Below are 26,044 nucleotides of genomic sequence, written 5' to 3'. Positions count from 1 at the left end.
CTGTCAGGTCCTCCAGAACCACTGTGCTTCTAAACACACACGAGACTGTTTGCCATCACTTAAAAGTAACCCAGTGAACAAAACCAGAAGAATATCCATCTAGCTCAAGTTCTTCAGTGGAACTTTTTCTTTTCAGTTGTATAACCTATTGAAATAGATTAACCAGATAATTTTCACTATCGCCTTCCACTTTATATCCTTGGGTCTCATGATGCAGATGAAAGAGGACTTAGATCTTTACAGTAACTGTTTTAAAGATAAGCCTATCAAAAGGTGATAATTGCCCTTTTTAAAAAGTTTTTTTAATAGAAAAAAAGGGTAACTGAGGTGCAAAGAACTTTAAGACATATTTCAACTGCAATATTTCTCTATGTTTGTGGATAATCATTGGTTCTGAGACTTTGAAACACATGTAGTTTTTTTAGAGTGCTCTGTGATTTCAGACCCCATAGTGCCGTCACATTTCTGACACCTAGAGAAACCTGCAAAATGGAAAAAATAAATATATACAGACATGCACACACATATATGTACATGAAAAATGCAAACACACAGAGGCACACACATGAGCCTTGAAGTTCAAGTTTCCTACTAAACCTATGAACAGCCTGTATATTCCCAAAATTACAGTATTTAAGGGCTCACAGCAAATGTAATAATTTGACATATATGAGGAAATAATAAAACTAAGAACATCAGAAATCAGTGCACCTCAGGATGTACAAAACCAGCTGATTGTTCACACATGGAAAATGTGAAAATATTTTTGTCTTAAATAAGTAAACTAATCTCTCTCGTAGCTATTTGGAACACAGCAGTTGTGGACTGAATGAGAAAGACCATGATTTTAAAACACACATTAGTTGGTCGGGCAGAGACTTGCCTTCAGCATCAATTATCTGGCCTCCGAATGACCTGTACGTATTTTCTAGTCATATTTTTGCCCTCAGTTCAATAATTCAGAAAGAATCCTGAATTAGCTCCATAATATATTAGATTTGTAATTAAATATTGGGTCAAAGCTTGGAACACCTCCTTAATCAAAATACTACCAGAACCAAACAGGAGCTTTCCCTGACCAATTCTAAATCATAGCCAAAGTCTCAAATGCCAAGATGTTTTGTGAATCAAGTAGGTACCCATACTGTCCAAGGAAAATGAGACTGAAGAAATTTTTGCAGTTTTTGAAAAATAAGAGCTTTTGCTTTGGTTCAGAAGTTTAAAAATTGTAGTGTAAGTTAAAAGAATTTTGTGTTACTTTCAAGTCTTTTTACAATAATCTCTTTCACAGAACAAAAAAGCCAAAGGGTCTGAGAAAGAGATGTTAAGTTTCCACAAAAGGAAGCCGCATCAAAATTTTTAGACTTTTAATTTGAAAGACCTCAGATTTTCACCCGCACACTACAATGGGCAACTCATATTCAAGATCATAAAATACTTATATGGAAGCAATACATAGTGTGCTTATCAATTGAAATGAAATAATAATTCTAAACCCTTCTGAACACCAAAAGGGTAAAAACCTACATCTGCTTCCAGAATTCACAGCTCAGTATTTTTTGTGAATGTTATGACTGTAGTGAGAAATAAATGTGTATGTTGTGTAAATAAGAGAAGTCTTACAGCTCTTGAATCTATAAAATTAGGTGTGTTTAGAGAGAGGCACTAGCGCAGGTCCATCTGGAGCTTCATCTCACACCCTCAGATAGGCAAAAATCCAGCTGAGACAGTTTTTCCACCTGCCTAATGACTAGGGAAATTTAATTAGTGCACCATACTGCCAATAAGCTCTTAAAAAAAAAAAAAAAACTACCCTCCAACACTTCAAAACATTCCTAATAAACTTTTTAACATTTTACCTTAGTATACGTGCATGTCTTTATTTTTACAACCAATCCTTGGATGCACTGACTTTTTTTTTAATGTAGTCTGAAAAGAAACTAAGTTAACTGTATATTTACAATGTAAGAAGTGAATGGTGATCAAGTGAATACTACACCTTTATGAAATATTTCCAGGAGATTTATACAAAGGAGCATAATATCTTCTTCCAAGGAGACAGACTACTGGGAAAATACAATTATAAAATTATAAATAAATCTAAATGTTGAATAAGCCAGATATCTTGACTTACTAGGCCTATTTAAATTTATTCAGTTGCAAATGTTGAGGACATGGTGTAGTGTGTTTACCTTCTATTCTGTGCTAAATAGCAGATTTATTCTAGCATTTCCTGTATCCACTAGTGAAATAATATTCTTCAAATGTGATATCTTCCCCCTACACTGTGCCATATTATTTTCACCATAGCTCTGCTTAGTTATGGAACAGTTGAACTTTAGTTTAAATATTGCCAGAGTACTTGCTTTGCAGTCCCACAAAAGCAGCCTCAACAGTATATTTATATCTCTCTGCCAAGCACTTATTTTAACAACCTAAGAAAATGCTAGCATTTTTCAAATCATGCTAATGATATCATACAATAAAAGTACATAATTATGTATCTGAGAGTTAAGCTAATAAATGTAAGTCTCTCTTTGAAATTACGTTTTCAAATCCATGGTACACAGATACCTCAATAAAGTGTGAAAACTCAAATCAGTTTTAAGTTCCACATATAGAAATGCAGAAAATTACATCTCCTGAGCCTCACAGCAAAAATTCATTTCTATTCTATTCTTGCAACCTGCATGAACTAACCAGTGTTTCCCACACAACATTCGTGCAGATACAAAGCACAGAATGTTGCCAGTGAAAGCAGATTTGTGAGGAAAACTGGTCTTAAGGAAGCGATTTATTGTCAAGGCCTTGGACCTGAATTAAACAATTTTGAACAGATTATCCTCTCACTTCCACACTCTTCATGTTGTCTACTGCATCAGAAAAACTTTGACATCAGCAAGATACCTGAGAAAAAAAGAAAGGTAATTCAGTATAAGATTTGGAGACTACTGCAGTGACCAGTCTGAAAAGATAATTTTTAGCTCACATTTGGATGTTCCTGACAAATCAAGACGTGCTTTTAATCAATAAAATCCACATAATTTGGCTCGTTGTGCTCTGCTTTTCTTTAATTTTGTGGTTTATAGTTAAACCCTTTAGTACAACCTCAGTGGATTCAACTGAAACACCAAGAACATAAACCAACTGAAAATATTGATAGATTCCCTATTGAGGTCACTGCATTTCTGCCTCACATCATAAAACCAAAATAAAAATCATGCTGGATTTTCTTTATCTTGCTTCAGCTACAAAATACTATAAACAAGCTGATTACAAAACAAGAGCCATCAGATAAACACCAGCTGTGCCACATTCACTTACAGGCTGGCAAGCACATATAGAAGTATCTGTAACGAACAGAACTACAGTGTTTAAGATACTGTCTAATTAATCCATTAGGGAGGGGAAAAATGGGACCATTTAGCTCTATTGCAGCTGGTCTACATCGTGTTTCTCTTTCACTTTCAGTGGAGACACTGCAATTTGACAATCACTGAGACTAAGGCAAGTCCAGGATCATCTTGGACTGAAACACAAAAGTAAAAGCCGTGTCATGTCCCCTGCACAGGTAGCGTACAAAGGCTGTCCCTAAAACCTGGAACTGAGACTGTTCCTAAGCTTAAATACATTCTCCACACATGCACATTCAGTCTACAGATTTCCTTCTCAGAACACTGGTCATTATAGGGGTTCCACCAGCTAGCAAATTTACAGAGATTGTCAAATCATCTGATAGAGGCCCCTGAAGTGTCATCACATTCTACTGGCCTTCAGTCACCTCTAACCATGGTCTGGATTCAAACACACTGATCTAGTGATGAGATGCTCTTAATCCTATTGCCTGACCCCAGAGCCCTGCAATCACATGGGCAGATAAAAATCTAAAAGACTGTCATTCTACTTAATTACACTTTTTATGCTTTGAAGAGAGCAATATAAATATAAATCTTAGTAAAATAATGCTTGATGTCACTAGGAAGTAGATTATACTGCAGCCATCTGTTTGCAGCTTGAAAAGTTACCAGTAAAATAAGATATCACTGACAAAAAGCACCAAGAGATTATGCCATCATGATTACTTCAATTTCCTCGCTTTTAGAAACAACAACTAAGCAGTAAGGATGGAGAATAATGCTGCAGTAGAGTACAACCTTATCTAATCCTTGGAAGTTAAACAAATTAGCAGTAAATAATGCTGCCAATATCTTGGTCAAAGAAAGTATGTAATACCACAGATTTCATAAACTATGAAATCAAAGAGATTCTGTTCCCAAATTTATATTTAAAAAAGAAAAACTATTTCTATTGTGAAACAGAAGAGATTCACTTATGGCTATTTCTTTCATCATGTTTCGAGTCCTTGTTGTAGCCATTTGGAACTTAAAACGAGATTTGAAGTAATTTTTGAGCCAATCTGTAAAACAAGCCCGAGGTGTACTGCTGAAGATCTAGTTGAAAGAAAACAAACCATCATGCACTGGTAAAACCATTCTTTGATCAAGAATATGCAAGCAGAGCCAGCATTCCTGTCTTCTGCAGCTCTTAAAGTTTTCCCCCACAGTACACAAGGCAATTATAGTAACTATGTCAATTTGGACATATCAGTTCATCAGCTTAACCAAAGACTTGATTTCAAATCCCTGCGATCTTCACTGAAGAATATATCGCTGTTATCATTACTTTAAAAATAAACAAAGGTGGTGCAATTACCATGTCCAGACAGCTTTGTGACCAGAAACAATGTCATTTCCAATCAACAAACTCCCGTCATTCAACTGCAGTGGAGCCAGATAGGAAGTCCTGCTTATCAAAATTTTCCTCCATCAATGCAATGACTGTGGGAACAGGCTGCCTGACAACACAATTTGGATAACATTGCCTCCTTCAAGCAATTGTTTCCCTCCTGAAAGCAACACAAGTGGGTTTGACATACACTGATAGCCTCCACATTGCACAGGGCTTATAACCTTCCTCCCCTAACATTAATAACACAGGTCTGGTCTGTGTACCCTTAGGTAAAAGCTAACTTGCAAAAGTCAAGCCCAGTTGGATGCTAACACCTTCATGAAGTATGCAGCCATTCCCTGCATACTTCCTCCCCAACAAACTATCACTGAGATTTCCTAGTGAAGTTAAATTTGTCTGACGGGTGATAAACCAAGAACTTCCTTTTAAAATTAATGAATACTGTGATATTAACCAATATTTTAGTAAGTTCTAGTTGGCTGACATAGTGGGCACTTACCCAAATTCTCTGTAGTTGTTGAGTCAACTGTACTCCATCTATCCCGTGCTCCTGCATGTGATCAACTGTTCAACTCTTCTGCCCAGCAGAACTTTTTCAGAAAATACTCTGAGCCTGTGGATGGAGGAAAAGAGACACTCATTATGAAAATTCTTTTTAAAATAGGTCTGGATTTCAGATGGGAAAATTTGACAGGTCTCAGAATACTTTACAAGCCTGTTCATCATCAGAATGAAACCTGAGTAGGTTCTTTATGGTGGCTTTTTTCAATCCTCTGCCTGTTTTTTTCTTGGAGGCTTTTGATCTGCTTCTCTCCGCTTGTATGAAGAAATTCAGAGGACCATGTGAGGCAAATAATCAACCTGGAGAAATTATTCTGTCATCAGCTTGTTGAGGGAAAACCTTGTCTGCTTAAAAAGAGGGGTGGGAGGAAGGAGAGAGATGGAAGAAAATTGAGATAGGATCAGTAACTAAACTGCAAGGTTATCAATGTACCATTGTGTGTTGTGAGAAGTGTCTGTTGTTTTTTTTTCAGCTCTGGGCTAAACTCATAGTACTAAACAAAACAAAAGCAAAAAGAGTGACTTTTCACGCTGTGATGAAAATGTGATATAGGGGGTGTCATCATGAATACAGGTGACAACAGAATGATAATTACCAACAGGACATCAATGCACACAAAGCCAAGTGCACACAAAGGCAAAGATCAAGCTGCTAGAAACTAAGCCTGCTTCACAATATCTACTCCTCTATTTCTGGAATTTGGGGGGGGGGGGTGTTTAACTCCCATTTCTGGCATTAGACTTTTTCCTCCTTCTGCCCCCTCCCTTCAGTTTATATTGTAACCATCTGTGTCTGGAAGCTTTTGTTACACCTCTGGCCAGGGAAAACAGTAGTTTGTTGGCTTTTGTATCACAGAGACAGCTTTGAGGTGCCTGGATTTATTGGGGTGTGGGGGAGTTTTTAGAAAAGAAAAGCCCTGCCTCTGCCATTCCTTCACTTTGGCCAGCTCCTCTTAAACATCAAAGTGCTGCAGAGTACACTGTGTACATTGATGGCAACCCAGGCCCCACAGAGCAGACATGGCAGAACCAGCACCAACATGATGCACTGACTCACCTCCTCCTCATCATCATTCTCCAGTGTCAGGGCAGTGACAGAGGAAAGCAGATTTTCCTCTTAACACTGAAGCATCGTACAAACCCAAACTAAAATTTCTTTATGTAATATCAGTTTCACAAACAAGTGCATTTAAAGAACAGTCTAACCTTGAGTAGGCTTCCAAAATAAGAATCTCTGTTTATGTTGTTTTATCATTTAAGACATGTCCAATAACAAAAGCCATCCCTTGCCTTTTGGTCTTCAGATGAGATTATTGAAAGCATCAAACCATCATAAATCCCCATGCAATTTCTGTTTCCACTGACAGCAATCACAGATTCTGCAACTTCTGGGTTTCCTCCCTCTGCAGGATTATGTATACAATGAAATCCTCACAGGTGGCATCCCACCTTTCCCTTTCTGCAGACTGTTTTTCAACAAATAAAGGAGACAAAGCACAAGACTGCGGGACAGGTCCTTATTATGTGAGATTTACTCAAGGAGCTGCTCACCAGCAGCTGTCCACAGAGGGGCTGTGGCTGTGCTCTTCTGGGAGACACAACTCTCCCCAAAAGCTGTAGGAGCAGCTTGGCTGAGGTGAGCACACTTCCACCTGCCCACGTGTGTGAGCAAAGTGGTTAAAAGCCGGCTGGGCAGCACAGCCCAGCGCGGCTGCATCGCCTTCATCCCAGCAGGTCACAGCGTGTTCCCCTGTGAAAGTCACTGCTGACAAGCAACTCTCACCTTAACCTTCCCAGGGAAATGGATTACCTAGATGCTCCCAACCCCAAACAGCTTTTGCCACCTGGAAGGGCAGCTGTTTTCTCCTCAATCTATTAAAACCCCATAGGCAGGGTGAAAAACAGCCCAACATGTTTCATGTTTAATTAACTACTCTTGTTTACAGGAAGTTATCAATCAACAAATCCCTGTTCTTAGTAAAAATAAGCCCTTCACTGCTATAACACTGTACTTATAAGTGACCTGAAGGATATACCACACGCACTCAAAAATCCAATTTTCTTTTTCAAGTTCTCTATGGACAATTCAGTAATTCCCCTGCTATATAATGTGCTATTCCTCTATTCTTTACATTAAAAAAAAAAATCCCTGAATTCTTTGACAAGGGAAAAAAACCAAAAAAAACCTGACTATTTCACCATTAGCCCTTGAGAGAATGTGCCCCCAAATATTTGATGCTCTAATCTAAGAGTGTATTCATAAGGAAAACTATATTCACCCTGTATAATATTCAATGGTTTTGAAAGTTTTCAGTATAATTTCCAAAAGTTATTGTGGCCAGAACAAATATAAGACTACACTTTTATGAATAGATCACAATAAGTTTCCAAATGTACCTCATTAGGGGATGTCTTGCTCATTTCCAAATTAAAAATCTGTCTCCATTCCACAAATCCTTCTGCCCATCTCACTCATATTTTATGTATTATTTGAAATCAGACAAGCTGATTCTTCTAAACCATAATTTTCAAGGAGATTTGGACACTGTTTGATTACTAATTTTATGAATTAGCTTCTAAAGAACTTTCTCTTTTCCTATATAAAGGTATAACACGTAAGAAAAACATTTATTTTTCCCTCTTCTCCAGAACTCAGAAAGCCTCCACACCTTGCTACACATATCTAAATACCAATGAGGAGACAGAGAAACTGCAAGAGAATAGAAAAACTCAATAGAGAAGAACAAATTTCAAATAAAATGTTATGTCCAAAGATTTTTAACCAGTCCACGTGTAAGCCAAATTCTACTGCTGTTTTGCCACAATGTAACTACATATTTTGCCAAACCTGCAATTACCTTAATAAAAATAAGATAGATAAGATCATCCTTTATTATTAACCAGAATAAAAAAAAATCCTGGGTTTTATCACTATTATCCTCTAATAGATAGCTGTGGAATTATCTTAAGCATGCTTCTACCAAACACAGACCACATCAGAACTTCACTGTTAATATGAAATTCTACAAACCTCAGCTAGATTGCTAGCTTGAAGCACAGAGGCTATTTCAAAACAAAATATTCTTCAATGTCATAAGTCATATTCCCACTCTAATTTAAAAGTTAAATGCTTTGCTCTGTGAAATGGGATTGTGGATTTTTTGGAAATGAGCTCTGAAGGTGTACACTGATTGCTGGAGTGTCCATGAAATGAGTTCTGCAGCTTAAATGACCTTCTAATGGAACAATTCAGCCAAAGCACATCTCCATTGTTTAGGAACAGAGGAAGTTTTAGGTACAATTAGGTAAGTAATTTTTTCTAGTCATACGCTTTTTGTAGCATATATATCAACATCAAAAGTTTAAAATATGTCTGAAAGAAAAAGGATAATTAAAAGAACAACCTCAGCTGTCAAAACACAAACAAGCAGATCTTTCTGATAAAATAACCTGACAAAGTTTGGCATATTTTTGGGACATATATCTGTGTATAGGCTTATATTTGAGATTATTCTCATGGATTTCCTCCCAAGACATCATCATCGTCATCATCCACATTCATTTCTTCTGACAGTGAAATTTTGGAAGCCTCCAAACAGCCCCCCACTCCCTCTACAGTTGTTTTGTGTTTCTCATAGCTGTATTCATCTGCATTTAAACCCTCCCATACACACTTGCTTTTCTAGGCATTTCTCAGTATTAAGTCCACACTGAGCCCCTTGACATAAGCAATTCACATTACCACCCAAGTTTATTTTCTAAAAGATCAGATTTAATTCACACCCAAGCTAAACTGGATTAACAACTTATATGATTCTTACTGTACCTAATCAATGTGTGCTGTAACCACAAGGAAAAAAAAATGCAAAAAATCAATACTGCATGAGAGATTCCTCCCTAGTTGTAATCAAATATACTCATACAAACACATGGCTTAAAAATTGTCATGGCTGTTTACATTATCAGCATCTAGAGAAAGTGCACACCAGTTTTAACTGAATAGTATTTAACCTCAAAACCATCTTGTTCACTTTCTATCTTGCCATAGCAATTGTAATTTAAATCTCTCCAATGCAAACTGTTAGCAGAACAGGGAGCACAAGTGGGAAAAATTATCATGAAAGTGTATCTGCACTGAAACACCACAGAACCCAAATCCAGTTTAGGTAAAGTTTTACCAAAGGCAAAAATGTGACCTGAACAGATTGTAAATAACCCTGGCATCAGTTCCATTTGGGTACAGACCACAAAACTGGGATAGACAAATCCCTGTTAGTTTTACCAGCACACGACAATATACATCAAAAGATCAACATGTTTTAGTATTAGCATAGGTAAATGTGAATTAGAAATGGCTGTGGTTATAAATTGGGAATTGGAATAAAAAATATACACAAGACTCCGTCAGCTTCTCTGGATTTATGTAAACCTGCCTACTCAGTGGTAACAATTACGTACTCCCTATGCTTTAGAACAGCATTAAAACCAGCTCATTTCTTCATTGAAAATTCCTTTTTATTTCACAACTCTGCTTTTTAGTTTTAGATTTTTAAGCCCCTACTGCCAGAACCTACATCTGATCTAGATCTACACCACAGATTATCTTAGCTCACCTGTGGCTGTCTTGAAAATGAGTTTTCACGTTGACAATTTCAAGCTTGACAGCTCAGTGTGAAAATAAATCTGGAATTCAACTTCCTTTTGGATTATATGGAAAAATTTTATTTTGTCCCAAATTAAAAAAAAAAAAAACAAAAACAAAAAAAAAATCACCATGTTACCATTTGCTATCTTATCTCCAGTCATAGAGAATTACACTTTTCACACACAAGATGCAAGTTTGTTTTTAAGGCTACAATTTCCAAATATGCACACTCTTTGGTAGCATTAGATGAATCCTAAACACTACACATTTGTATGTAACAACTGAGGCACCCTCCTTTATGAACACATTTCCTGCTCCCAGCCAAACCCACAGTCTTTATTCCTGTCCTAGATTATTCTTAATTTTTCAGTAGTTAAAGCATTTTTTTCATCTGCAGAGGCCCCCTCATCCCTCAGATGAGAAAGAAAGGGTGTTTTTGACCTGAAAGGAATATTCACCTGGTCCTCTTGCTTTACAGCATAGCCTTTTTCCTTGTCTCCCTCTGCCATTAGCTTCTTCAACTAAATGCAGATGTCACCAGCCTTTCTTTAGAAAAGGGAAATAAGTGTCCCATTAAGTACTTAGAGGAGTGGACAGATTCTCCCATTCAGCTGGTTCCCTACACACTTGCTGGTGCTGAACAGCAAATCTTCTATTTCTGAGAAAGGACTATCACAGAGAGGTCATTTTCCTGTAAGTGGTTTCCTTATTTCATCTGTTCTCAAGTTTAGTGTTAAGTTGCTGAAAGATTACCTCATTCATATGATTGCGAGCCTGTTCGCCTCCAGAGTGTAGGGTGAATGAGGCAATAATTATTTGTTGGAAAAATACAGGTACTTTAGCTTGCATTGCAAAGAAATATGCCTGAAGTTGTCATTATTCCTGGGACAAATCCTGAGACCTTTATTTCCTTTTCAGAGAGTCAGGCCCTGCTCACAGTGGTGAAAAATTGCATGCAGATAGTCCCAGCTTCTGCAAAGGGGCTGTCTGACCAAGCACTGCTGCAGACCATGTATGCACCCACAGCCTGGGGCTTCTCCGAGAAGGAAAGCAATCACCAAGTAAGGTAGGATGAGAGTTTAATGTACTTTAATACACCAGTAAAGCTCCCCATGCCAAATAGTTCCCATGTCTCCTTTGGCATAAGTGGGTTTTTCAGCTTTAGAGCCTGATTTACATTACACTAGAAGGTTCTTTTGGAAGTCTCTTATTTTTGGAGTCAGGGGGGATTTAGGCTACTTATTTTCAAGGAAAAAAAAAAAAAAAAAAGCAAGTGCAGTGTTAGTAGAATAAATGCAGAGTTTCCCATGTTAGTCAATTCATGGTCAGATTTCTAAGACCATTTTCGATAAGATTTTTCCCAGTCAAATACAGTCACTGTTGTAGTTAGTAGGACAATTTTCTATCATTTAATGCAAGATTAAAACTTCAAAACAATAAGACCATTCATTAAAGGTCAGGAAATTCTAATAAAGGAGTAAAAAAGAGTGAAAGAGATCAGAAAGACTTTTCCACAGAAGAGCCTTGACCCATTCCTCCTAGGTTGCACCTGCTCTCAGAATACAAATGCAGCAAACTGCCCCTAGGAAGAAAAAAAGCTTACTACACAACCCCTATGAACTGCATTTAAGATGCATGTTCATTATTTTGCAGAAAGAACATTCAGCAGGATCAATATGCCATCAAGATAAAAGAAGAGTATAAATTGTCCTGAGAGTTGGTCAGAATTTTCTTTAGTGTCAGCCAGGGAATTAAAAACAGGGCAGGAGACATATTAAAAATGTGCTTTTATAAGCCTAATCAGTAGGATGGAAAATGAGTTTCACAAAGAGATAATGAGCTCTCAAATCATAATTTGCCAAGGGTGCATCTATTTTCACTCATCTTCAGATCATTTACGAGCATCCCGTACAAGAACACCTTTCTGCCCCAGGCTCCCCCCCAGGTCCCACAGGGACCTGTGCCAGAACAGCTCTCCTTGTGCAAGGACCAGTTCCCAGCTTAGTGGTTGCATCAGCTAAAAAGGACATTGGATCCACTCAAGATGGATATTTCATGGTCATTATCAAAGATGAGAATGAAAGTATTTTTATGCCCTGTTGAATAAATATTTGCTCATTTGCTTCCCTTCTTGGGCATCTTCACAGATATGGCAAAGAGCTAATCATAATAAATTGATGATAAAATCAGTTGTGCTGCCATCACTGTGGTTTTACCAAGACTGTGTTCTCATTCCAATCTATCCCCAGAGCTATTAGGACATTTACCCAGTGCACAGGAGAACAGACTGAATGTACCTCCTCCAGTTTCACATTGGGGACCACTCCAATAGGTCAAGGCATGAAATTTACACCTGGGTTAGTGGCAACAAGTTTTGTCCTCAGCTCATACTGAAACAGTTAAATGAAGACTCTAATGTCAATTACAGCAAATGAGAGAATAATCCAGTTCAGCATATGTTCTAGATCAGTGCCTAAAGCACTGTCCTGAGAAACAAAACTGAAATAACACTCTCAGACTAGAGAGGAATTAAACCTAAGTCTTCAGCATCTTAGTCAAGCAGCCAGATCCCTGAGGATCTGAGAGATCCTCAGATCAGAGGATCAGAGAGGAGCTACTGCAGAGGCAGCTTTCTATCACAATTACTGAACCTTTTTACAAATAACATCCCAAGAGTGATAATAGAAGTTAAAAAACACGGTCTTTTCATTCAAGTTGACATTTGATTTCTTCTTTCATGGCAACACACAAAATCCATATACATATCTACATTCTTTCTACCATGAGTCAGGCTTGTTTTCTTCTCCCACCCATACATCATCAATACACAAATGCCCTATGCTAAAAACACTCACTGGATTTTTTCAGGAGAAGGGCTGGAATCAGAGGGAACAGTCTTGTCATCTGACTCCTCTACACATTATGTTCTTTTAATTCCTCTATAATTTGTATTTAGAGTAAGACCTATATGTACAAAATTCCATGTTAACTCCTCTCACTTGTTTTACTTTCTAGTGCTTTCCTTTTATTTGATTGCACCCTGCTCTTTTCAGCAATTTAAACTGACTGGGTATTAATTGTCTATTACATCACCTCTTCATTGTGTAGCAGGCACAATTTTCTCTTGTACAGAGTTATCTTCATCCCAGAACCTGGTTGGACTCCAAGGGAGCTATTTGTTTGTCAGGGCAAAATTCAATAAAAAATGTTGCTTATCTTCAGGAGCTATTTATCTTCTGCTGGAGAGTAGAGTAATTAAAAAATTGTATAGTTTGGGGAAAGTGAATAGGTTGCTGAGTTGTTGTTTTCTGTTTAAATTTGGTGTTGTACTCCAAAGTTCACTAGTACTTCAAAATTGTTTTTGCTCTAGCAAAAGGCACAGAATTATAAGGGGGAGGAGTGCTCCAAGTTTTGGATGTATCCTTTATCTTTTCCATTTTGTCACATCTCTGAACAAGTTAGACATTCCCTAAATTGTTCATATCAGTGGAGAATGAGGATTATGTCCCTTATCTTAGTCAAATAAGATCAGATATTTCTGTGGGGGGTAGAAGGGAAGGAACCTGTTACTCTCTCTCTTTGATTGCTTGAACATGTATTTTTAATAGCACAGTTTATCTCCCAAGGCAAGAAACAAGGTACCCCACATTCTTCATTGAGAGAACTCGAAGTTGATGCTTCCTTCCTTTGTTCATAGCTGAACATGCCATCACCAGACCTTAGCAGATCCATCTGAATTGGTTAAACTAATCCCCACTTTGAACTGCTCTTCTCTGAAATACTCTGAACTTCTTTACTGTGCAGGTGACCAAGCACTGAACAGGTTGTTCAGAGAGGTTGTGGAGTCTCCCTTACTAGGGATATTTCAGACCTGTCTAGACACAGCGCTGTGCCATGTGCTCTGGGATGACCCTGCTTGAGCAGGGCAGTCAGACCAGATGGACCCACTCTGGCCCTTTCCAACCTACCCAGCCTGTGATTTTGTCCCCTCTTTGCTGTTGTACAAGGGTCTGCAAGACAACTTCTCAGGACTGAAAATTAAAACATACTGGTGATTCAGCATTACACATCTTAATTTTCATCTTTCTCCATGCAAAACCAGCACAAAGAGCTACAAAGTTTAAGCTCTAAATTTCATACACATTTTCTAGAGAAAACATAGAAGAAATGAATGCTTGCAAATCTTCATTAGTCTGTACATTATGGAAAGATACTGTAGGCTAAATATCAGAATTGCCTATTAAATACCATAGCAACAGATCAAAGTATATTTTAGTACACTAAAAAAGACACTGCAAAAAATATTAAAAAAAAAAAACAAAAAACATTGTGAAAACATTGTGATTAAATATATTTTTAAAGAATCCATAAAATCAAAAGTTGAGGAAAATATATTTTCCCAAGAATTACAGCTCCACTTGATCTATTTCTTTCCTTACTATTAAGTCCACTGAATTGTTTATTCATTCAAGTGCTTTAATCAAGATAACCACTCAGAAGTCATTTGATTTAAAAGTACTGTTAAATGCAGCAGTAACAGATCAGAGGAATTTACAGCCCATAGTTATGTGTGGCAGCACAAAAAGCTTGCTATACTGAGGACACACTGCATGGCTACAGCCAAGAAAGACATTTGGGGGTGTAAAAGGAGATTTTTATCTTTCTGTGATAAAGCAATACTGTTGTGAGAGACAGCCCTCCTTTTTCTCAGCTCCAGGACCCACACTAACCACACCAAACATGGTTTGAAAGTTTATCCTGCAAGATGAGCCTGTTCAACTTCAGCACGCTTCAAGCATACAGCTCTACCCATGGGAGCCAGGCCACAGCAGCAGGGAACCCCAAGCATTTTTAAAAGCTATCCACAAATCAGGTAAATACCCAGCACATTTACATGGACAAAACACACTGTGTTGTGCCTACACAACCTGCACAAGTGTTGTCAGGCTTCTGAATGCCGAGCAGCAATGGCTGAAACGACACAGGGATAGGCACAGGCTCTCAGGTTTGTTACCAGCTACACCAGGACAACAATTCTTACCAAAACATGGCTTTTTAGGTAAAGCAATGTTCAACAGATGCTTTATTTCTTTTTCTATGTACTCTCACACTGTGGCTGAGAGTCTCCTGTACTTTATTGTTTGTAGAGGTACTTATTCTTTTCCTCTACACTTTTTTGAGCAGTGAAAACAAAATCAGATTAAAGGGACCAAAATATTAGCAAATATTAGCAAATGTTGGTGGTTGAAAATATCTCAAGTAAAATGTTAAATAAATTATTAAAACAGCATCAGAGTTTGGGTTTGGAGGTTTTTTAGCTTTATACATATGAAATATATTTTTCAGAAACTGGATTCCACAGAACATTTGGAACTTCATTTCCATTTCAAATTGGGGTGCTGGAGAAATAAAGAAATAATTTTTTGTAAGTAAGTGTAGGGAAGTTCTCTTGTGAAATGCAGAAATCCATTTCTCAGCCAGCTGACTCCATCAGACCTCTTTCTGAAATCAAGCCACTTAGAAATATAAAAACTTTTAAGTGACATAAAAAGGAATACATTGAACACTTCAGCCAAATTGGAACACAGACGGTTTTAAAATTAGAACAGAGAAAAGAACATATGAATAACAATGGGTCACAAAACAGAGAAGAAGCAAGAACTTTAGTAATGCTATTCCTGAAAAAAATACAAATCACAGCTTCAGGAGCATCCTTGTAGCAATGAAGAGCTGCAGACTTGTGATTAACTTAAAAGAAATACTGGAGAAAACTAGAAAGCTCATATCAGGTCGCAGAGCTGCAGAAAATGAAGATCTCACTTTAAGAATCTGTCCAACACAAACACACAAACTCCACATATGTAATAAATCTTTTTACACATAAAAAATTCTTTTTCCCTCATCAGGACCCATGTACAACCTCGGAGACAATCACATAAGAGACAGAGTCACATTTGTGATGTCAAAATACATGTAAGCTCGTGGCAACATTATCAATAGTAAAAAATGGAATCTGAGTAAAGTAGATTAAAACTCTTACTAAAATAATCTACAACTGTAAAAACTAATGATTATAAAAATATTTGAATAGATGCATCAGGATGTGATCTTGTATCTGTTTTAAAGCAGTATATCCACAGACCACAACTATACTTGTAGCTTATAGCTTAAGCTAGCACATGGGAAGGGAGATCATAAAAAAGCCTACTGTTTTTACACTTTTTCTGTACAGTCCACATAATTTTCAGCTTTACTTCCAAACAAAAGTAACTACTATTGCTTTTTATTATTCTATGCAAGAAGCTGCTCTCTTAAGATGAAAGCCTGCTACTTGCAAGACAAATACATTTGGGAAAATAATTGTGCTTTGGAGAGTTTACTGTCTAGTTTAATTCCAAACATTATAACTGGGAATAAAAATAATATATAGAAAGAACATACAACATAATGCACTAGTTAAAAAAAAGCCCATACTAAAATTCATTTTTCTTAAATAAATAACATTTTCAATTCTCTTTCAGCTTTGTATTTCTATTTTCTTTCAGCTAAAGCTCTGGTTAAAGAACTTTAACTAGATAAAGCACTCTCTATAAAATCCATTGACAATTATACACTGTTTCTACTGTAATAATCCTACATTTGTGCCAGAGACTGCCTAAACACCCAGATGATAGCATCTGTCCCAAAAGCTTAGTAATTATATTTGCAGTACACGAGAGCATGTGGCTTACAGACAGGACAGCCATTAAAGCCATGAGACCCCATGCAGCAGCATGAGGAGTTATGGTCCTTGGGCCCTTGTCTTGGAGCAGCAGGGCAAACAGGCCAGATAAATCCCATCCCCGGCCATAAACCCAGCCCCTGCTCCCAGCCTTTCCATGCTCTTTCCTGTTACATTGAAGCATCTTTTCTGGGAATGAAAGAGAAATGGTTTAGACCATGAGCAGTTCAGCCAAGCTGTGTTCAGGCCTTAACATAACAGAGCCTTAATAGAGAGGGGAACAGGTGCATTTAGAGATATTTGCTAGGATTCCTTACCTGGCATGAGAGGAAGCAAAATAAGGAAGATAATCTTTTAAGTTTTAAGCAGGACACATCACTGATTATGAGGAGAAGGCAACATTATCAGTAATGAATGAGGAAGGAACTGTAACATCTAAAGCCACAAAGGATCTTGCAAAGAGCACAGACACAAATCAGTGCAGAAGAAGGCAGCAACATGTGAACAAAGAACCAGGCAGCACTGACACAGCCAGCTAAAACTGCACTTTCACATCCTAAAGGAGTACAAGCAGAGCATGAATACACTCAGCAAGCCACGAGACAACGAGGCAGAGCCCCCATCTCTGGAACAAGACACAGAGTGTAATGACAAGAGTGGCCTCATCTACTTGCACAATGAGGAAAACTTAGAGATTCCACAGAAGGGAGCTGGAGTACTTAGACACTGCCTAGAGATAATCACATTAACACAGATCAGTGCACTGGGTGTGCATACCAATGTTTGAAAGTAATTACTTCCAGAATTCACTTACTTCTACTTATACTCACATTGTTTCTATGCACACAGTAAACTGTAGCATTTCATTACTTTATTTCAAAAAACTACACTAATAATACCAGACAAGGGATCTCAGCTTGTAAATAACTCAAATGCTCATACTGGGCTAAAATAAGTTCCATAATGCCATTATTAAAAAAAATACTATGAACTCTGAGCAAGAGAAGAACAAAAATTACTATCAGCATAAATACTTGGGCCAGATTTATAATCCATAACTTTGCAAGGACAGATGACCTTGTGGGCAGGTTCTTAGAGATGCTTGTTCTAGGGATATAAAATGTCATTAAATTAATTATGTGGACAGAATTAGATTTTAATAAGTTTCATCTGAGTTCATTTATTGACTTAAGTTAGCATGGTAAATTTATGAAGAAGTATGGGAGCTAAAATGCACCTATAGGAGTAACAATTAGGTCACATAATTTTCCCATACTGTTAAGAAAAAGGTTATCAGCCAACCTAACACTTCAAGCCACTTAAGTTTTTTATCTAAATACTTGTATTAGGAAAAATACGGGCAGAGTCTTAGCTGAGACTTCAGCCTATTTTTATGCATGTGCATTCTTAATATACTAGTAAATAGTTGATGAAGTAGATTTAGTGGCTCTACTAAATTAGGGTGTCTTATATATACATGATTATTTCATTACCTGTACCTTTAAGTTATTTATCTGGGAGAAAAATTACCTCAGCTTAGATCCAGACTAAGGCCTTTTAAACACTGAGTAGGAGCACAGTAAGCTGGAAGTGCCTATATGTCTTGTGTAGATCAGGACAGAAGGATAAGTGTTTGGAAGCAAGCATAGAAGGCAAAAAAAAAAAAAAAAAGTGTGTAATCTACAAGCAGCACTGGTACAGGCAAGCTAGCAATACAATCCAGTACTCTGAAAAGAGGGAAGCAGGAAGGTAATGTGGTATAGGCAGTTAAACAATATTGTGCCTACTATCCTCAAATTCACCTTTCCCAAGACTTTCCATTTAGCACATTAGCTTTGGTCACTGCACAAGCATCTCCCTTCTTCCACATGAGAACAAAACACAAAGGAATCCACAAACTCTGAAGAACGTCCTGAAGGGAATCAAGTTGAGCTGTTCGCAGAACTCGCGTGGTTTCTACACTTCCCTGATACACAAAAGCTTGTACCACTGACCTCCGTCAATTTAGTTTCCCATTTTACTGCAACACATTAACGTAGCCATTCTTCTCTTCTCCACTCAGGAGATGCATACAGGAGCCTTCACTGAAGGGTGAGATGTTGCAGTAATGTGGGTAATATGAATAAAATTTGTGCAATTCCTCCCTAATTTTAAAATATAATTTGCAACAATTTTTTTTAATTTAATTTTAAATTTTAAAATTGTCATAGAAAAAGGAAAAATAAAAAGTTTCCACTAGTTTAAACATTTTTCAGGATCATCATTTCTCCATGCTTTCATACAGCAGAACAAATCCAAGCCATTCCCAGCTTTGCTCCAGCACCTCTGAAACAGTCCTGCAGCATGATGACCCCAAGACAAACCACTGTTTCCACTGCCTCTACAGCCAAGCTTTTGCTTAGTGGCTGTCACCTTCTCTCCTCCCATCACAAAGGAAAGCATTGCATATGCTTCATGTTGTTTTACATGTAGAACTGTTGCAAATACCTTTCTGGCTGGCCTGGCTGGTATCCACATTCATTATATTTCATTAACCTCTCGCTAAAAATCTTTCTTACCACCAGCACATTACCCAGTATGTAAAGAAGCATTCAGTAGTTGAGAACTCAGCTTTTTCTGTCTGTCAAAAGAAATGGCATATGTACCATGTTTAAGACCCCACTGTGCAGAAAACCACAGTTATTATACTACTAAAGGTCTTGGGCCATCACAGCATTGTTTCATTATGCTGTGCAAGCAAGAAATCAAGGAGATATTTCCTGTCACAAGCTACTAGAAATACTAACATCTCCCCTGTAGAGCTAACACCTTAGATAAAAAAGCAGGCAAATCAAACACTGGTTTCCAGGACCTGATTCCTCAGGAAAGCACTGCCAAAGACACACAGTATTTTTGGGCACCCGAGTCACCCAGTGTCAGGCAGCAGCAAAGGGCCAGCTGCTCACCAGAGCAAGGCAGCCAGCAGCCCTGGTGGCCCTCAGCACCAAGTCCCAGGGTCTGGGGACAAGAGGCAGACCTGGGTCATGGGATTCATCAGTGGCCCTGGACAAAACAAAAAAGGAACCAGATCCAAAACCCCTCTGGGGGCCACAGGCAGGACCACACAGAGCTCTCTCCCAGCCTCTCCTGTGAGCCAGACAGTGATGCCACCATGCTCACAGCCACAGAGGTGGAGCTGGGCTGTCACAGGTGGAACAGGGTGATTTTCCACCCATCAACCAGATTTGGACCTTTCTTTTCAGTAACATCTAAGGAAATGAGCCTGGTTTCCTGCTGCATTTCACTGCAGCTGCCACCCATGCCTCCCTGAAAGGCAGTAGACCTCACATGGCCATGTTGCACGGCTGGCTGGTCATGCATGGGAGATGCATCATCCCATGGACTGAGCCAGCACAGCTGCTGGCCTGCTCCCAGATTTAAGATGCTTATTTCTCTCATCAATAAAATACATAAAGATGCACCTCTGAGATTGTGAATAGTGTTTGGTTTTATCAATCATCCAGAAGTCCATCATAGTAATCAGCTACTCTTAATTTATTTTGATTTCTTAAGTCAAATTATTGAATAATCAAATATTCTTACTTGTCTTATATGCACCAGAAGGATATAAACACATCAATATCATGGACTCCTTGTTACACTGTCTAATTACCCCAGTTACCAGCCTCCAGATGAATACTCCATCATCCATTTATTTTCAGCTGCGAAGTACCTATGCCAGGGCCCTGGAAATGCACTCACGGGAACCAGTTAAACAGGGACATTGTACCATGTCAAGTGTTCTTGCTGAGAAATTTCTTTGCTGAAGTTGTCACTAAACACCTCCAGGAAAAACAAACACCAATGAAGCAAAGGCAGAGTAGAGGGAAAACACCACAAGCAAAAATATCTCATATGAAAACTGGTATTGTTCCAAACCTGGCAATTACCCAAAGTGTAGAACCATCAAGGTAATAGCAGGCAGAAAAATGACCATCATCATATTTTATAAATGTCAAAACCAAAGTTCTGAGTCCTCTGTATCATGCTGCATAGCATGAATTCAGTTACTAGTATCTCCATCACAGTCAGAAACATCTGTATGTTTCCTCTCTAGGCTGCAATTCAGAACAGCATAAATCTGACTCCTAACTTCAAATCTGTATTGAAGACCAGAGGAATCCCTTTAATGTTCTAATCTGAGCTTTTGCACGACAGAACGCCTCCCCTGCTCTTTGTATTTCAGGTTCTAAATCCTGCTTGAAAAGTTGTTGGGTTTCTTTTATTTTGTTTTGTAATCTTAGTGCTGGCAGAAAAAAATTAAATGGTAGTCAGAGTTTTAGATCAACGGCCAAAAGCAGGTTTGATCTATGCATTCCCTTTAGGAATTTATTTACCTTATATAAATGGCACAAGTACAGAAACAAATGTCCTTACTTTCATACCATCTTTCACAATCAGCTTTCAGAACAAGTCTCCTTCAACTGCTATCCCAAACGGTACAACATTCATCAAATACTCCAATGATAAATATCAAATTTGTAATTAGATGAACACTAACAAACACGCAATGCTTAGTCATACATTATTAGTGGCATAAGGCACATAACTCTTAGTCATATCTCATTAGTGGTCAATTATGTCTCTGGTTTTAAGTTCCAAACCAGCAGAGAAGCTGAGTGTGGCCAAAGTTACAAACGGTAGAATACAACCTATTTGATCAGAGGAAATCTCTCTGTTTTGAACGGACTGAACATGACACTGCCCCCCCCCAAAAAAAAAAACAAAGTAAATAAAATCAGTTGGCATCAATCAAGATGGAGACATGATATGTAAAGGAGAGATTTTTATTTATTTCAGGCAAAAGTTAGTCTAACAAAGATCAGACTTCAGAAATAAGTACAACTTCTGCATGGAACAGCTTTCCTTTGTGAAAGGGAGAGGCTTAAGCAGGAATATCTCCCCACATTTTCTGCTTCTGCCCCTAGAATCTGAGAATTCTGCTTAATTCAGAAGCAATTTAGGTGAATTTTTATTGTATAGCCTTATTTAAATTTACTCTGCAAACCACAGCATCATATTTTCAACAGCTGACAAAGTGATCATAAAACTGATTGGTGCTTACAGCAATAGAACATTGTCTGCTGGATCTAGCAGCACTCACTTATTCCAAATCTTTTTCAGGCACCAGCTATTAAGTGCTTCAGCTCTATGGAAGAGATAAGAGTCCAGACATACACACAAAAAAGGAAATAATTACAAAAGGAAAGCAAAATTCATGTTCCTAGAGACTAAAAAGACAAGATGAAAAACCTGATTAAAATATTCATTATGAAATACAAAGATATTTGAAGCTAGGATAACTTAAGTATAGTATTAAAAAATATCCTGAATTTTGATACACTTTATCTAAAAGTAGAATTGGGAAAATTAACTATAAAAATCTTACTACATTTGTTCTTGTTTAAATTTCATTAACTTCTAGGAACAACTGTGCTCTCAAGCAGGCAGAACACATGAAAAGAATAAACATGCAAAATGCAAAGAAAAACCCTGCCAAGCCTCAAAATTAATTCTGTAAACCCAAAAGCAGTTGTCAAAACATGCCTAATTTACAATGCTATACTATTTTTCCATTTGTGAAACTGTACTTGAAAGACTTCCATATGATAGAAATACAGCAATTTGCACTAGTAGCTTCACAAGAGAAGGCAAATACTTAATTCAATTTTTTTAAATCAGGATCTTCCAAATACCACTGGAGTTGTACACACAATACCACATGTGTAGTGAACAGCAACAACTCCAGACAGAATTCTGAGAGTTGCATTAACTAGAACAGTACTTTAAAGGTTACTTTAAATTTAAATTTCTTGGATAAAAATCACCACATTTTCAAGCAGCTATTTTGAAGGCCAAGTTCTTCATATTCAGGTTCCTTTCACTATAGAATCTATTGAAAAAAAACCTAAACTGTGGTCGGTAAAGAGCATGTATTTTTTACACACAAATATATGATTGACAATAGTCAATTACATAAATTGATTAGCTGTATATAACTATACAGTGGAAATACATATCAAGTACAAGCTCATATGAATAAATTTACAAGTGTTTCTTATGCATGGCAGCCACTGCTGACACATCCCTGTCGTTTCATAACGGTATTTGCTTTCTGTCATTTCCATGAATAAAAAAGCATAGAATATATCCAGAGAAGCACCAGCCCACCAGTACCAGCTGACATAGGACTTTAAATACCAGGGAATGTAATAGTAATTCAAGTAATGAAATAAGTACAGAAACATACCCCCACGTATTAAACTTCTGCTGAGTAGCAGATGAGTGTGGTTCAGTAGCCTGATATTCCTTTAAAGCGCACACCACTGGGCTGGAGATTCACTCCTTATCTCTTACTCTCCACACTTATTTCACAGCCTTAACACTCTGTTAATGTAATTGTTTGTTGGTGCTGTGAAAACAAGCATGTATGCATTCAGCTGCACTGAGAAGAAGATTCATACCCCAGGTGAGAGACAACTTGAAATTCCATTTCCACTTCATAATTACAGCACACGTAAATGGAACAAAACATGAAGCAACTCTCCACTCCACACAATACATGGCAGTCCTATATCATCAAAATGTATTCAAGGAAACAGAGCACTAAATGGACTGAAGTACATTTCCATTTGTCAATATGTTTACAATGCATTCTCAACAGGAGGGCCCATCATGCTCCTCTAGCAGCCCTTTTATTTTGATTGCTATTATTATTGTCATTATTACAATATGTTTTTCCCAGCCTGGGCAAGCAGCACAGGCACTGATTGATGAGACAGCCCTGCCCAAGCAGAGAAACGATAGCTGTGCCACTTGTCAGCAAGGAATGACACAGCCTTTGTGAAACCTGAAGTGTCTATAGCCATAACTATTTGCCACAAGGTGTGAAGGCTGTTCTATAGTCTCGGCATCTCTACAGGTCTTTCCCCCCATTTTTCCTTAGTAAAACAAAAATCCACAAAGCTGTTCACCTGCAAGATAGGCAGAGAAAGGTGTTTATGTCACACCTCATGTAAGTGCACAGTGTTTCATTATTTATGAGCTGTGTTTCCCCTCCAACAGTCAGAGCAAAGGACAGCTTCCTTCCCCTCCTTTTTCCTGCTCCTCATCACAGAAGACAAAGCCAACATTTGCAAGGTCCTTCCCAAGGCTTTTCAAGATGCTTGCAAGGAGAGGACAATATTTCCTTCCACAAGGAAAGGAAGAAGGAAATATTACCTCCTGTGTAAGTAGGTTTTCATAGCTCTCCCACTCTCCCTGCTGGTCTCACGCAATTCAGTGTAAGTTGAGTACGAGCCAAAGCAGATGATGGCTTCCGTGGAAAGACCCTAGTCCCAGAGATCCAGAACTGGGAAGGTAACTACTGAATTCAGACAGGCACTCAGAACCTGAATTATCAGAGCTGAAACCCACAGACAGCATTTCTTTTTTCCCATTAGCTAATGGGAATTGGGTCAGATGCATATCTTCAGTCCACAGAGGGAGCAGGCAAAAGCCCTGTCAAGAAGTTGGCAAGATGTGCCCCTCTGCAAGCTCTCACACGGAAAACAAAAATCAAATAAGTGAGAAACACTAATGCAGCAGGGACCCTGCAAGGCAAACCCCCAGTCATGTTTTCTCTCCACTGCTGATTTTCAAGCCATATTCATGCTTCACACTTGGCTTGGACACAATGGTCAAGTTTTGGCCTGAACCACATTCCTCAAGTCCATTGATTTCATCAAACAAATGGAAAATAAATATCTGCTTTCATGCCTATCAACAGGGGCTTATACAAGCAACATTTCAAATCAAAACTAATTCAAGTTACAGAATGTTTGCTATATACTTACTCCCTATTAAAAGTACTGCTCCATAAAATGCAGTAACAAGGTGAAACAAGTATGCCATTAAATGTAATAATCAACAACCTAGAATTTGAAAAAATCTAGCACATTCATTTGTCCCATTCATTTTCTGAAACAGTGGTGATGATTGTACACTATTTTTTTTTGTTTATTTATTTCAATATCTCCCATGATTAACCTCCATATATTCAGGCAATCCGAGTCTCTGCACACAAGAAAAATTCATTAATCACTAATTACATTCTGCCTACAGACAACACCAGTCTGTAGCAAGGTAAATATTGATGCCCATCATTTGGCTACTTTTGGCTACCGGTAGCAGTGCTTTAGAATTTCAAGATGCTTCATTTGGTTTGATTTTTTTAATAAATATATTTTGTTTGTTTTGTTTTTGTTGAGCATAGAGCTGAAAATCTGCAAGATTCAGCTTTCAAAATTTGAGTATTAATCAGGTTTGTGGAAGGTGTTATGCTGCATACTATGAAGATGGAAGAAGATGAGAGAGGAATGAATGCTGGCCATGGGGCCTTCATTTATTTGTGTTAGGATCTAGGCTTCACATGATATTCATGGTTCTAATTCCTATTAAAGCAAATAAAATGTGAAGAAGAGGAGAATTCCCTTCACAAATGAGTGCTACTCAAGCCAACATATGATAAAGGAGTGTGGCAAGTTTTCACTGACTTCCTTTAAGTGGTTCCTGACTAATTGCTTAGAGAGCCCCAGATAAGAGCCAAGGTATGAAATAGGTGATAGCATGTTAGGGGCATAAGTGGTCTACTGGGAATCAGAATAAACCCCAGATATTTCCATTTTAGCCATGTCACTGTATAGCAAGAACGTCAAAACTAGGAACTTGCAAATAGCTGATATCCAGCTTAAATATGTCTAAAACTCCAGTTTTACTAACTCTAGTAAAGTTGAAAGTAATTTAGAAACAGCATCATCTTAATTCTGAAATAATCTGAGAAAAGACAGCACTAATTGAGCAGCAAGACATTGAGTACTTCAATATTCCTAATCTTTTTAACTTCTTTTTTTAAATATAACAGGGGATACCAACACTTCCTTTGTTACAAATATAATTCTATTTGGAAAGCAAAAAAGAAGAACAAGAATAGTTTCAAAGATTACTCTGATTTGAATTATCACACAGAATAACTCTAACAGTAGTCTTGGGTTAATACAGTGGAATATTTGGACAGCAATCTGTCATCTTCCTGCAACCAGTGAGGGCAACTGCTGTCGTGTCAAACTGCAGTCATGTAACCTGTGCAACCACAAAGAGTGGTCACAGCACAGTGCTGCAGACCAGCTTCTTCCACAGCTGCAAGGGCACCCAAGGACAACAGGATTTTGGTACTAAGGAGCTGGCAAGGTAGGTAAATGCAGGGCTGTTCTCCTCAGCTCCCTCCACTCCTATGGCCTTCTGTCACTCCTACACACATGGATCACACGCACCCACACTCCAGTCCTTTA

General features: G+C 37.9%; 1 protein-coding gene across 5 annotated transcripts in view; it reads right to left on the bottom strand.

Annotated features, from left to right (window-relative positions):
• Positions 1-26,044, bottom strand: part of ZPLD1 (zona pellucida like domain containing 1) — a 103,839-nt gene that overhangs the window by 34,690 nt on the left and 43,105 nt on the right. For 4 of the 5 annotated variants that reach the window (XM_053936496.1, XM_053936500.1, XM_053936495.1 and 1 more), the window contains one exon: positions 5,249-5,362. The gene's annotated coding sequence lies outside the window, so the exon portion shown is untranslated. Of the gene's footprint in view, positions 1-5,248; positions 5,363-5,486; positions 5,596-26,044 lie in introns of those variants that run through there. The other variant, XM_053936497.1, reaches the window with a different exon arrangement.

This window comes from Vidua chalybeata, chromosome 2 (assembly GCF_026979565.1).
Source record: "Vidua chalybeata isolate OUT-0048 chromosome 2, bVidCha1 merged haplotype, whole genome shotgun sequence".
Lineage (NCBI taxonomy): Eukaryota > Metazoa > Chordata > Aves > Passeriformes > Viduidae > Vidua > Vidua chalybeata.
This window is presented reverse-complemented; position numbering and strand designations above follow the sequence as displayed.